At 51.6% G+C, this 13,802-nt stretch overlaps 1 protein-coding gene across 5 annotated transcripts in view; it reads left to right on the top strand.

Annotated features, from left to right (window-relative positions):
• Positions 1-13,802, top strand: part of SHANK2 (SH3 and multiple ankyrin repeat domains 2) — a 552,800-nt gene that overhangs the window by 29,435 nt on the left and 509,563 nt on the right. The window lies entirely within an intron of this gene.

The raw sequence follows: 13,802 nt of genomic DNA, 5'->3' as shown, positions 1-13,802 counted from the left end.
GCATTACGGGAGGAGTTAGCTGCGTATGTAAGAGGTCGTGGGCCCCGGGCATGTCCAGCAGCTCCACCGCGAAGGGGGGGCGATGCTGTACAAACCGCGTGGACGCTGCTTCCAGAGGGGTCCCCCGCAGCCCCCCGCATCTCAGATTGCAGTGAGCCGGGGAGTGATGGTGGGCGAGGGGTGTGGACATCAAATGAGGGCCACTGGCTCCAGATGTCTGGCTCCGAAGGGCGGGGCGTCTGCTCTCACTGTCTGCGTGCTGTTTGCAGAACAAAAGCACGATAGCTGTGCGCTCTCCACCCAGAGCCCCAACCTGGGTCTGGTATGCAGTCAGTAAATGGGGAGCAGGTGACTGTCCCCTCCTGGGGCAGTCCCTGTGCAGGCCCGGGCGAGGGTGATGGTACCTCTCTGAGCTTGTGTGAAGGAGGTGGTCCTCAATCACTGTTATCTCCCCAGAGGGACCCGGGAATCTGCAGAAGGAGCGAAGGGTCGCTGTATGGGGCCGTTGGAAATGGCCCTAAAGGTATCAAGTCCTCATCCCAGGACCACATGTGTCACCGGGTACAGTACAGCTTGCAGATGTGATCAAGTTAAGGGTCCTGAGATGGGGGGTTACCCTGGATCATCTAGTTGGGCCCCTAACACCATCACAGGAGCCCTTACAAGAGGGAGACAGAGGGAGATGTGAACACAGAGGAGACCCCGTGATGACAAAGGCAGGGACTGGGGTGATGCAGCCACGAGCCCCAGGACGCCTGGAGCCCTGGAAGCCCGAAGAGGCGGGAAGGACCCTCCCCTGGAGCCTCCGGAGGGCGCTAGCCCTGCGACACCCAGATTTCAGTCCAGGGAACCTGATTCCAGACTTTCGGCCTCCAGGATGGGGAGAGGATACTTTTGTGTTGCTCTGAGCTGCCCGGCGTGTGACACATTGTTATAGCAGCCCCGGGACGCTCATACAGCACGTGGATCTGGATTTGGTTGGGGAACAGGGTCACTTTTCAGTGAGAAGGAGGAGAAGTGGGGTCTCGCGTGTGGCCGGGGCTCAGGTTTCCGCCGGGGTGACCTTGATGGCAGGCCGGTCACCGTGGGAAGACGTGACGGCCTTTCCCCAGCTCACCGCGGCCCAGCTGAAACCTTGGGGAGGGGCCCTGGTGCTGGCGTAGGCAGGACTGCCCTCACCCTGTCACTCTCTGCAGGACGTGCCCCCAGATCAACCGCCAGGAGAGGTGAAGCCTGCTCTGAACGCAGCGCCTGCAAGCTGCTTCCTGTGGGCCCCGGCATCTCCCCTCTCGGCCGGGCTGGGGACGTGCTGGCCGGTGTCCCCACGCCGGCTGCACACTGCTGGGCCCCCGTGGAAGTGCCCCGAGTATTTCACACATTCAAAGTTTCCCTCTACGAATGTACACCTTGAGTGCTTCCACCTTCTTCCTGGGCCTAGAGGTGAAGGTGGGCACCTAGAGACCAGCCCACACGCCTCCTGCCTTTGGTCTTTCCGGGCGGGTGAATTCTGCTCCGGCTGCCCCAGGATCTTCACCTCTCGTCAGGGCAGAGGGAGCGAGGCCCGAGGGGTCGGGCACCTGCCAGGCGGCCCCCGCCCCCGACGGCAGCACATGGTTCCGCACCGTCCTTGGGTGTATTCCCCGTGCCCGAGGGTCCTGTCCCAGCCTCTAGGTTCCCGCTTCTGCTCTGTGCACCACCCCTCCTGGTGCCCGTCCCCTCGGCCGTCGGGAGACCCCACCTCCCGGGAGGCTTCCCTGTCTCCGCCTCTGCACGCTCTCTGTGACCCACTGCAGGCCCCTGTGCAGGGCAGGATGCAGCTGCACCCTCGGGCATCTCGGTGCCATTGTGGGAATAAGCTCAGTGCCCCTGGGTTCCCCCCTCCTCTCCCTCCGCCCTCTCCCATCACTTTAGACCTGGTTACCCAGCAAGGCAGGTGGCGGTGGGAAGCATCTCCCAGCGTCAGGGTGGGTGAGCGGTGGGACCTCGAGACCTGGTACAGGATCGTCCTCGGGCTTCCAGAGCCCCGGGCGGGGTGTGCGATGTTGAGGAGGGTGCGCGGGTCCAGGTGGACCGGGTTGTTCGCAGCAGCTGCTGGGCTGCTCTGAGGAATGAGGTGGAGGCCATGAGTCTAGGGAAAGGGGTGGTGGTCATTGGGCCCATCACGTAGATCCTTCCGAATAGCTCAGCCAGGGACCGCGTCATCATCTCAGCAGTAAGGGCCCCTCCGTGCTGCATGTGTCAGGCCCTGCAAACAGCACCTGGGCGGCTCACCGATGCTCCCCCTCAAGGGTGAGGACGATTGAGGAATAGCAAGAACTGGGTTTGTTTCCCCAAATGGGTCGTCTCAGTCCTAGCAAAAGGGCCGTGTCATTTTGCTTTGACTTTAGAGCCTGGCCTGAGGAACAAGAATTCTCGGGCATCTTGTTGAAATTGCAGATTCTAAGACCTCCTCCAAAGGAAATCCAATTCAGTAGGAATCTGCCTTGTTTGCCTGCTAACCAAATGATTCTGCTGCAGGCCCCATGGGTAAAACTCTGCTTTAATCATTAGGCTAAAACCATTAGGCTACGACCAACCCGTGGGATGAGAGCACATTTTTGCGGCCATGTGTGGTATTTATCTCTGAGCTTCCTGGCAGCCAGGGAGAAAAGGGAAAGATGGGATAACAGAGTTCTCTTGTCTGATATTAAACTAGTTCCTCTGGAGAGCAGATTTTTCTTAGCACTCTAGTCTAGGAGGAATGTTTTCACGTAGCATTTTCAGTTGTGGTTTTGCCAAAAAAAAAGAAAAACCCAAATAGTTTTCAAATACCGTTTGACCTCAGTGAAAGCTGAGGACATAACAACATTTTCGAGGTGGACACTAAGCTGGGGGGTTCAGGTGTGTTGCTGTCTCATAGATTCAGACGTAGGACTGAAGGAGCCATGGGCAGAGGTAACTTTGGCCAAGGGCAAGGCTTTTTGCAGAAGAGAATTAGAAGAAAGAAAGAGAATTGAATGACTGTGTGATTTGCATTTTATGTGAAATGCCCCTAGCAGGCAAATCTATAGAAACAGGAAGTCATGAGCGGTTGCCAGGGGTGGTAGGGGTGAGGGGGTTGGGAGGTGTTGGCTGAGAATTGTACGTTTTTTTTTTTGAGATAATGAGAGTGTTTTAATGTGGATAGAGGTGATGGTCTACCCAACTTAATGATTATAGGAGAACCCACTGTATCGTGCCCTCCAATGGATGAGTTTTATGGCGTGTGAATTACACCTTCACCAAAGTGTTTAAAAACAAAAAATTTATGACGTTAGTGTGTCTCACTGAGTCCAAGGTTGGGTGCCAGGGGGTCGGAAGGAGACGACTTGGCCTGATGAAGCCTTGGGGAGCTTCCTTGGGGTAGGGAAGCTTCTCGGGTTGCAGCATTCCCCGTGATCCCCCCTAAACCATGGCCCTGAGCAGTGGACCGGCCGTCAGGTCAGCGGGGCTCCCGCCCTGGCCCGAGGGTCTGAGTTGGGCGTGGTCACGTGTCCGAGGATCCCAGGAAACGGGAGGAACGCACACTGAATTCCATGTTCTCATGTGTTGGTGTCTCTGTTCCCGGAAACAGTTTTATCTGCAGCCCTGAGGCTGCTGAACGAGCTCTTTGGAGCGGGACTTGCCCGCCTCCAGGTGTGGAATGTGGCTTCCCTGGGCGGAGGAGGCTGCGTGTGTCCTGGGTTCTCTCAGCAGAAGCCTGGGTCTCTCCCGTCCACTGAGCCCAGGCCAAGTGGGTGGAAATAGCCGGATGGAATGAGTTAGGATCTGGTCTCAATGTAGGTCCGAATATACCGAGGCTCATAGAGACAGACGGCTTCCTGGTAAGAAAGGGGCTGGATGAGAGTGACTGTAAGTAAAGTGATCTTAAGGTGAAAATAAATATGTTTGTATGTGTTTCAGATGAAACAAATCGTGTAGCCAAACCAGGAATTTTCTAGGGTGGTGACACTGGGTGTTAACCACGCTTTCACGGGGGGATGGTTTTCTGAAACTGATGGTTTATGAAACTGAAGGGGCTGTGTTGAGGGAACCCGATTAAGAACCTGGTGTCCAGAGCTCTCGGCTGTTTTGTCGCCCAGGGGTACACCTGGCAGAGAGGGTCTCATGCAGCCACTAGGCAGGCGGGGGCTGATGCTGGCCAGTCGTCGGGTTCTGCTGGAAGGGACAGCTGCCGCGTGGCTTTATAACTGCGGGGAGTCACCAACTTGCTGACTTCACCTTTCCTTGGAAAGAACAAGGGAGAAGTCACATGGAATGTAATTCACCAAAACGAACACGTCAACTTTCCGGTGTATGAGGTGCTCCTATCGCAGACCGTTGGAAATAAAATTCAAGGTGTTCGGTTGGATGCAAATTGTCCCTTTTTCTTTCTTTCTTTTTTTTCTTTTTTACCGTTGACATTTTTATTATATTACAAATTATCACCTGTCTGCCTCCGTAGCAAGCCGATGTCTGTAGTTTTGCTGTGGTTCCATAGCCACGGATGGGAAAAATAGTGCAATTTACCTGTCCGTCAAAAGTGCAGTCAGGGACGAAGGGAAGGGCTGCTGGTTCCCACGTTCTCTAAATATTTACGCTTCTGTCCCTCTTTTATATTTATTCCTTCCACCTGGACGGCAGGTACACAGTCGCCTTCCAGTGCTAATTCTCCCTGGATGTTTTTAGAGGGAGCGGTTCGGCTAATCAGAGCTGCTTCACAGTCACGAAATGGATTCAAAGTAATATTTAATCCAACGCATGGAGGAAATGCCAGCTGCCAGGACCCTGGAATGTAGAGCAGGCCCGTCGGGTGTTTGTCGTGAGCACGGCTGTCTGCTGTGTCGCCTTCATCAGTTGGCAGGGGGCGCGGGGAGATCTGTGAACCAGCTTGTTAAGGAAAACACAGAGAATTTTGCATTTATGCCCCTGTACTGTGGTAGCGCAAACGCCTGACAGCGCAGGGGGCCCTCAAGCTGGTGTGCGGAGTTCATTTATTATTTTTCCCTCATGTGTTCACGGGGCGATTGCTTCGGGAGACACTGAGGTCCCCACACAGACTTGGGGCACACGGCGTCAGAAATCGGATACGGGATCCCAAGGATGGGGCATGAGGCTGGTCCACGGGCCCCTTGTGCCGATCGGGGCCCTTCTTCTGTAGCCGCAGCCCAGGGGCAGCTCTCCCTGGGCCTGTCTTGTCTGCAGCAGCCGCGGAAAATGACTGTGGACATGGCCCTGTGGACACCCCTGCCCTCCAAGTGACCCTGCACACTCTGCCACTCCCCGCCACCAACACGCTAATGCACAGCACACACCTCAGGGGTGGCTTGGTCGGTGGAGGGTGGGAAGCCTTGGCAGCCCTGCCCCTTTCTGAAACTTTCCTCCTTGTGGGATTCAGAGGTAATCCAAAGGCTCTTCGTCCCCCTTTGGGCAATTTGGGCCTCCTTAAACTTAATCCCAACAGACAGGTGTGAGAGGGCCCAGGTCTGATGCAGGTGTCAGGCCAACATCTCTCGGGCCTCTGTCCCCTGCCTGCCCCTAGCTCTGTCCTGAGAGGGACTGGGTCACATGCCCCGAACGTCCCGGCGTCCATTCCTCTGCCTGGCATCCCTGTCCGCATCCCTGGACAGGCCACGGGGAGATGGTGTTTCTTTTCTTAAAAATTTTATTGAAGTATAGTTGATTTATAATGTTGTGTTAATTTCTGCTGTACAGCAAAGTGATTCAGTTATGCATATATATATATATTCTTTTTCATATGCTTTTCCATTGTGGTTTATCACAGGATATTGAATATAGTTCCCTGTGCTCTACAGTAGGACCTTGTTTATCCGTCCTGTATGTAATAGTTTGCATCTGCTAATCCCAACCTCTCAGTCCGTCCTTCCCCCACCCCCTCCCCCTTGGCAACCACAAGTCTGTTCTCTGTGTCTGTAAGTCTGTTTCTGTTTTGTAGATAAAGTTCATTTGTGTCATATTTTAGATTCCACATATAAGTGATATCATATGATATTTGTCTTTCTCTGTCTGACTTACTCCACTTAGTATGATCATCTCTAGGTCCATCCATGTTGCTGCAAATGGCATTATTTCATTCTTTTTTATGACTAATATTCCATTGCATATATGTGCCACATCTTCTTCATCCATTCATCTGTCGATGGACACTTAGGTTGCTTCCATGTCCTGGCTATTGTAAATATGAACACTGGGGTACATGTATCTTTTTGAATTATGATTCTTTCTGGAAATATGCCCAGGAGTGGGATTGCTGGATCACACAGTAGCTCTATTTTTAGTTCTTTGAGGAACCTCCATACTGTTCTCCGTAGTGGCTGCACTAATTTACATTCCCACCAACAGCGGAGGAGGGTCCCCTTTTCGGGGAGATGGTGTTTCTGTGGCCTCTGCATCCTGCGTCCCTTCCCCAGGACTGGCTCTGGGTAGCTGCATGGCAGCCAGTGTAGGCGGTGCCCAGGTAGAGAGAGCTCGTTTGTGTGACAGGAAGCACGCCCCTGGCCTCTCTTCTGTGCCTCTGATCAGGCCTCGGCTGAGGTGGTCCAGGTGAGACCTGGGTGGGGCCTGCCTTCAGGAATCCTGCTTCCCCTAGAAGTGCAGGGGTGGCTGGTGGGGCACAGATGCCCGATGCGTGTATGTGAGGCACACCTGTCTCAGGAGTCCCGGGCGGCACCTGGTCCTGCGTCATCACGTGGGGAGCCCGTCACCCGAGAACTTGTCCATGGGGAACGCGGGTCCCTGCCCAGCCCAGGCTCACCTTACCCGGGCGTTGGCAACTGTTCTGGGCGGCGCAGACGGGAAGCACGTCGGATCCTGTTACCTGCCTTGGGGGGTTGTCCCTGCAGCCAGTTCCAGCTGGGAAACGTGCTTACCAGCCAGGGCGCTTGCCCTGGTCCTCTGGTAACGCTGGGAGCAAATGTTCTCCAGATTTCCTCTGTGCGGTATGTGATTCTTGTTTGGATTTACATTTTTCTAAAAGTAACTTACATGCTGGTAAATTAATCCAGCTGTCAGTTTCCCCACCCCTCCCATGCAACTCTGCTCCTTAGAACTACAGCCACGTATAGGACCGGATGTTCAGGGGTGCCCAGACCATCCACATGTTCAGTGATTCTCTAGGACTCACAGGACTCAGCCAAGCTATCAATATTATAGTTACACTTCGTTACAGCGAAAGGATACAGATGACAGTCAGCTGATGTAAAGGCTTGTGGGCCAGGGTCCAGGAGAGACCAGGCACCAGCTCCCAGCTGGCCCGTCCCACTGGAGACTTACAAATGGCACTTGATTCTTCCAGAAACCTTGTGTGACGACACACGTGAGCTACTGCCAGTTAGGGACACGCCTTGCAGCCCGGAGTCCAGGGGGTCACATAGGCATGGCTGACCACCTACAGGCTGACCTTAGTCTCCAGCCCCTCCAGAGGTCAAGCCCAAGGCCCCCCTACCGTAAATCACGTTCTCAGTGTAAATGACCTGATGTGGCTCAGGACACCCTATAAACAAAACCACTGTTCTTAGGAGGACATTCCAAGGACTCAGAGGTGCCCTCCCAGGAGCCCAGCAAGGGTTTGGACAACCCAGGCCCTCTGTGTTCACCCTTTACTGCCAGCAGTAGTTCAGAGAGAGGGTCCAAGATCACATCGTGGTTCTACCATGTCTTAGCTCTCTGGTTTAGGAAGTTTTCCCCTCTCTTTATGTCTCTGTTTCCTTATTGGTAGAATAGGGGCGATCCTGGATAAGCACAGGGGTAAAGAGCTTGAAGACAGAATGACAACTGACGAAAGAGAGTGACTGTTCTAGCCACGCCGGTGACACTGATGAAAACACGGCCACCCACTGCAGAGAACAGGCCGCGGGTCCTCAAAGAGTTAAACAGAGAGCTGCCATATGACCCAGCAGTTCCACTCCTGGGCACATACCCAAGAGGCATGAACACGTGTTCACATGTGTCTACCCAAGAGACACGGACACATGTGACTGTTCACAGCAGCATTATTTACAATAGCTCCAACGGGTAAGGAGCCCAGATGGCCATCGACAGAGGAATGGATAAACACATGCGGCCCATCCATACGAGGGAATATTATTCACCAGTGAAAAGGAATAAAGCCCTGACAACATATGCTACAACATGGATGAACCTCAAAAACGTTACGCCAAGTCAAAGAAGCCAGACATAAAAGGTCACGCACTGTGTGATTCCATTCATATGAAGTGCAGCGAATGGGCAAATCCACAGAAACAGAAATTGGATTCGTGGTGGCCAGGGGCAGGATTGGCTGGGGGGGTCGGTGGGATTTGGAGGAGGAAGGAAGGGGGAGTGACCCCCTAATTGGCATGGGGTTTCCATTTGGGATGACAAAAATGGCCTGGAATTAGATACTGGTGATGTTTGTACAGCATAGCTAAAACCCACTGAATTGTACCCTTTAAATGGTGAATTTCATTTCAGTATTAAAAATTGCTAAAAAAAAAAACAAACAAAAATACCGTGAATACCACAACACACCTCGCAGAATGGCCAAAATCCGGAGCATTAACATCAGATACTGGGGAGGATGCGGAGCAACAGGAACTCTCGTTGTTGCCAGCGGGGACGCAAAATGGTGCAGCCACAACTGCTGAGCCTGCGTGTCTGGAGCCTGTGCTCCGCAACACGAGAGGCCGCGATAGTGAGAGGCCCGCGCACCGCGATGAAGAGTGGCCCCCGCTCGCCGCAACTGGAGAAAGCCCTCGCACAGAAACGAAGACCCAACATAGCAATCAATCAATCAAAAAAAAAAAAAATTGGTGCAGCCACTTTGGAAGACAGTTGAGTGGTTTCTTACAAAACTACACACACTCTCACCATGTGACCCAGCAGTTTCATTCCTTGGTATTTACCCAGAGGAGTTGAAAACTTGTGTCCACACAAAAGCCTGCACATGGATGTTTACAGAACTTTACTTATAATTGCCAAAAATTGGAAGCCCTGAGATGCCCTTCAGTAGGTGGATGGATAACTAAACTGTGGTCCATCTGGATGATAGAATATTGAATAATATAATAACAGCACTGAAAAGAAACGAGCTATCAGCCATGAAAAGACGTGGAGGAACCTCCAGTGCACATGACTATGTGAAAGAAGCCAGCCTCTGAAGGCTGCACACTGTATGCTTCCAACTATATGAAATCTGGAAAAGGTAAAACTAGGGAGCCAGTGAAAACATCATTTGGTTGCCAGGGGTGTGGGTGTGGGGAGGGATGAATACATGAAGCGCAGAGGGTTATTAGGGCAGTGGAAATGCTCTTCATGATACTGCAGTGGTAGATACATGTCATTATACGCCTGTCAAGACCCACAGAATGTACAACACCGAGAGTGAACCCTAATTTAAACTGTGAACTCTGGGTGACGGTGATGTGTCAATAGAGGTTCATCAGCTGTAGGAAAGTGGATCACTGTGGTGGGGATGTGGGCAGTGGGGGATGTGTCGGGGCAGGAGGTACACGGGAGTCTCTGTACCTTCCCTTCAATTTTGCTGTGAACCTAAAACTGCTAAAAAAAAAAAAGTCTTAAAAAACGGACAAACAGACAAGAAAACAAAACTGCCTGCCTGTGTTTAGGAAGAACAATCTGTCTTTTTTTTTTTAAGCATATTCAGATTATTTGATATTGATTATATCTCTGGACTCCTGGTTTTCCCATTTAATCTGTGTGCTTATTACTTTCACCTCATGGAATCCCGAGATTTTAGTTGATTTACTTTTTTTTTTTTTAAACAATGGAGAAAAGATAGCCTCTTCAATAAGTGGTGCTGGGAAAACTGAACCACTACATGTAAAAGAATGAAATTAGAACACTCCCTAACACTGTACACAAAAATAAACTCAAAATGGATTAAAGACCTAAATGTAAGGCCAGACACTATCAAACTCTTAGAGGAAAACATAGGCAGAACCCTCTATGACATAAATCACAGCAAGATCGTTTTTGACCCACCTCCTGGAGAAATGGAAATAAAAACAAAAATAAACAAATGGGGCCTAATGAAATGTAAAAGCTTTTGCACAGCAAAGGAAACCATAAACAAGACCAAAAGACAACCCTCAGAATGGGAGAAAGTATTTGCAAACGAAGCAACTGACAAAGGATTAATCTCCAAAATATACAAGCAGCTCATGCAGCTCAATATCAAAAAAACGAACAACCCAATCCAAAAATGGGCAGAAAACCTAAATAGACATTTCTCCAAAGAAGATATACAGATTGCCAACAAACACATGAAAGGATGCTCAACATCACTAATCATTAGAGAAATGCAAATCAAAACTACAATGAGATATGATCTCACACCGGTCAGAATGGCCATCATCAAAAAAATCTACAAACAATAAATGCTGGAGAGGGTGTGGAGAAAAGGGGACCCTCTTGCACTGTTGGTGGGAATGTAAATTGATACAGCCACTATGGAGAACGGTATGGAGGTTCCTTAAAAAACTAAAAATAGAACTACCATACGACCCAGCAATCCCACTACTGGGCATATACCCTGAGAATATCATAATTCAAAAAGAGTCATGTACCACAATGTTCATTGCAGCACTATTTCCAATAGCCAGGACATGGAAGCAACCCAAGTGTCCATCGACAGATGAACGGATGAATAATCTGTTTTGAAGTCAAACGCCATTCTCTCCGCCAGGGGGCTTTCCTGCCTGGCCTTTTGCTGTTTTCTCGCATCCTTGGTGCCTGTGACGCTGTCCCCAATAACACCGATGCATGCAGCCCTCCCCCCCGAGGTCTGCTCATCCTGGAGGGGGTCGTGGGCTGTCTCTTCCAGCCGCAGGGGATTGGAATTCCGCCCGGCAAGGCGCGAGGTCCTTCCATGGTCGCAGGTGACCCGACCTGCTTTAGAGGCGTCCTTGCGGGGTTGGCACTAGGGACCGTCGCTGGTGGTCACACCGTCCTCCTCTCCCTCCCGAGGCAGCTTATTTTCATCAGCGCTTCGACATTTATTTGAGTCTGACTTCCGTGGTGGCCTTTGTGTTTTAACCAGAAACAGAACTTGTGTCGTAGTTGTAGTTTACAAAGTGAGTGCGCAGAGATTGTCTGATGTAACTGTAAATGACTTGGGAAAATGAGAACTACAGCTTCGTGTGACAGGTGAAGGGGCAAAGGTTCAGAGAGGTCCAGGGACTTTCTCTAAGTCACACAGCAAGTGGCCATACCAAGGCTGGTCCCCGAGGGTGACATACAAAGGGACATGGGCTGCGCGTCTGTCGTGGTGGGGTGGGCACGTGGCCGAGGCAGAACAGCAGGACGGAATTCGGGGAAGTGGTGCGTAAGCGCCAGCGCTGGTGGGGTGTCACAGACACTTCCGAGCCCAGCAGGGTAAGCCTACCGCGGGACGTTCGGGTGTGGAAGCCGCAGCCACCACTGAGGGCTCCAGAACTACTCATGGCAGTTTCAGATTTCACACAAGGACTTGGTGGATGAAAAATGTCGCCGCTCCCACCTGGGCACCCTGAGGGAACTCAGGATGGAGAAAAGCAGGCTACTGGCCCTAGAGAGCTGAGGTGCACATCAGAGGAATAATTTCAGTGAGCCCAGACTCTTGCATCTTTCCATACAAAGTGCTAAATTCATTAACTTGAGATGTCTGGTTTTTCTTTGATCAACAGTGATCTTTTGATGTTTCAGTTACCTGGTTTTGTTGCAAAATCTCCTGTATATCCTGGCTCCTCCCCTACCTCCTCAAAGAGGTCCCTCAGAGCTCTCTGAGAGGCTGTTTTCCCGACTTAAGTCCCCAGCAAGTCCACCGAATAAAGCATAATTCTCAACTTTTAGGTTGTGCTTTTTTTTTTTTTTTTTTTTTTTTTCAGTCAGGAAGGTCTGCTGGCCCAAGAGTCTGGTGCTGGCTTTCTGGCTCTGGCTCAGAGTAAGCTGTGGTCAGGACCAGAATGGGGATGGAATGGAGTCCAGGGCCGGCCAGGGTCCCTTTCTGTCCAAGGTCAAAGACTGGTAGTGAGAGGGTGGAATGTTCCAGACAAGGTCCTGAGGAAGAGGGCATCTGTTTCCCGTGCTTTCTTAGAGACTTCTCCTGACGTGACACGTGACTCCTCAGCCAGCGTCCGCAGGCTCCCCGCACGAGGTGTGACCCCAGCAGGGTTCCGGATGCCGTGCAGGCAGCCCTAGCGTCCACTCTGCTCGGGTCACCCACAGAATTCATAACATAGAAAGGCCAAAACGCAAACTCATGTGTCCATCCTGGAAGGCTTGGTGTGAAGCTGACGTGGGGCAGTGGCCAGGTTGGTGCTCGGCCAGCTGGGACTCGCTGGACGCTGTCCCCATCATTGCCCCATGTTTGAACTTGCTCTGACTTCGGAGTTCACAGCAGGGGTGCCTACACCCACCTCTCGTGGCCGGGTGGTGATTAAGTCTTGTTGCTTTAAATGCCCTTCCCTTGGGCTGCGCAGGTGTGGAGATGTGGCTCAGAAATTTCCTGCCAGTGAATCAACAGTGATTTATAGAATGCCCACCTGGGTGCCCTTTAGAGGATGGAGATGAAGTCTAAGACAGACAGGGTCTCTGGCCTCGGGATTTATCGTCCAGTTGAGCAGGTGGGATTTGCCCAGATGGAGAGACAGAGGGAGCAAGATGGTCTGTGGACACTGCACACCCCAGACCGGCTCCAGTGGCCCGACGGAGGGTGGGTCATGGACCTGCAGCCCAGCCCTCAACTTTGGAGCCTTGGAACCTGACCCGTCCCCTTCCCAGCCTGGGCTGGCCCAGCCCTTTGCTCAGATGGATGCGGTGACTCTGCCGGTCCCATCATGCAGTCCTGGAGAACCCTGACTCAGGTGGTAACTGTGAATGAAAAATGTTGCCTCCCTATCAGTAAACAAAGGATGTTGCAGCCAACAAGCCAGTAGAGCCGCCCCTGGTGTTGAGCCCTAAGGGAACTCAGGATGGGAAAGAACAGGATACTGGCCCTAGAGAGCTAAGGTCATATCAAAGAAATGATTTCCGGGAGCCCAGACTCTTGCATCTTCCAGTACATAGAAGAGTGCTAAACTCACTAACTTGAGATGTCTGGTTTTCCTTAATTAACGGTAGTCTTTTGATGTTCCGACTAGCTGATCTTTGTTGCAAAAACCCCTAAATATTCTGACTTCTCAGAGCCGTCCCTCTGAGCTCTCTGAGAGGCTGTCTGCTGGACTTGAAGTCCTCAGAAAATCAGCCGAATAAAATGTAATTCTCAGCTTTTAGGTTGTGCATTTTTTCAGTCGACATAACTAAAAATCTGTTCTCCGTTTAATTCTGTTAACATTCCCAGTGGAAAGGAAGCTCTCCGGGGCAGGGATTTTAGTTGGTTTTGGTCAATGATGTATCCCAAGCACCTAGGCAGAGAGCTGGGCATGCAGACGGTGCTCCAGAAATAGTCGTGAGAACGAGAGGATGGATCCTTCTGAGTGATCGATGGGAGAGTCCTGGTTTGTCGTGCCAGGGAGCCTTTGAGACTTCTTGGAAACTCACTGATCTTCCTTTTTTAGCAGAAAGAGCCAGAGGCAAGCTGAGAGCCTGCCTGGGCTGGAGTTCTGGGCTGGATTAATAACCTTCACATCTCTTTCTATGGCTGTCAGTGAAAAAATGTTGACTGCCGTATCGGTGAACAAAGAATGTTGCAGCCATCCAGCCATCACATTACAGCCGCCCCCAGTGGTGAGTCCTGAGGGAACTCAGGATGGAAACAGGATGCCCACCATCAAGCCCTCAGCCCCCGCAGCCACCCCCCTGCTCCT

Source organism: Balaenoptera musculus, chromosome 8 (genome assembly GCF_009873245.2).
Source record: "Balaenoptera musculus isolate JJ_BM4_2016_0621 chromosome 8, mBalMus1.pri.v3, whole genome shotgun sequence".
NCBI classification, from domain to species: domain Eukaryota; kingdom Metazoa; phylum Chordata; class Mammalia; order Artiodactyla; family Balaenopteridae; genus Balaenoptera; species Balaenoptera musculus.
Note: the sequence above shows the minus strand (reverse complement) of the source record. Positions and strands in the feature narration are given on the sequence as shown.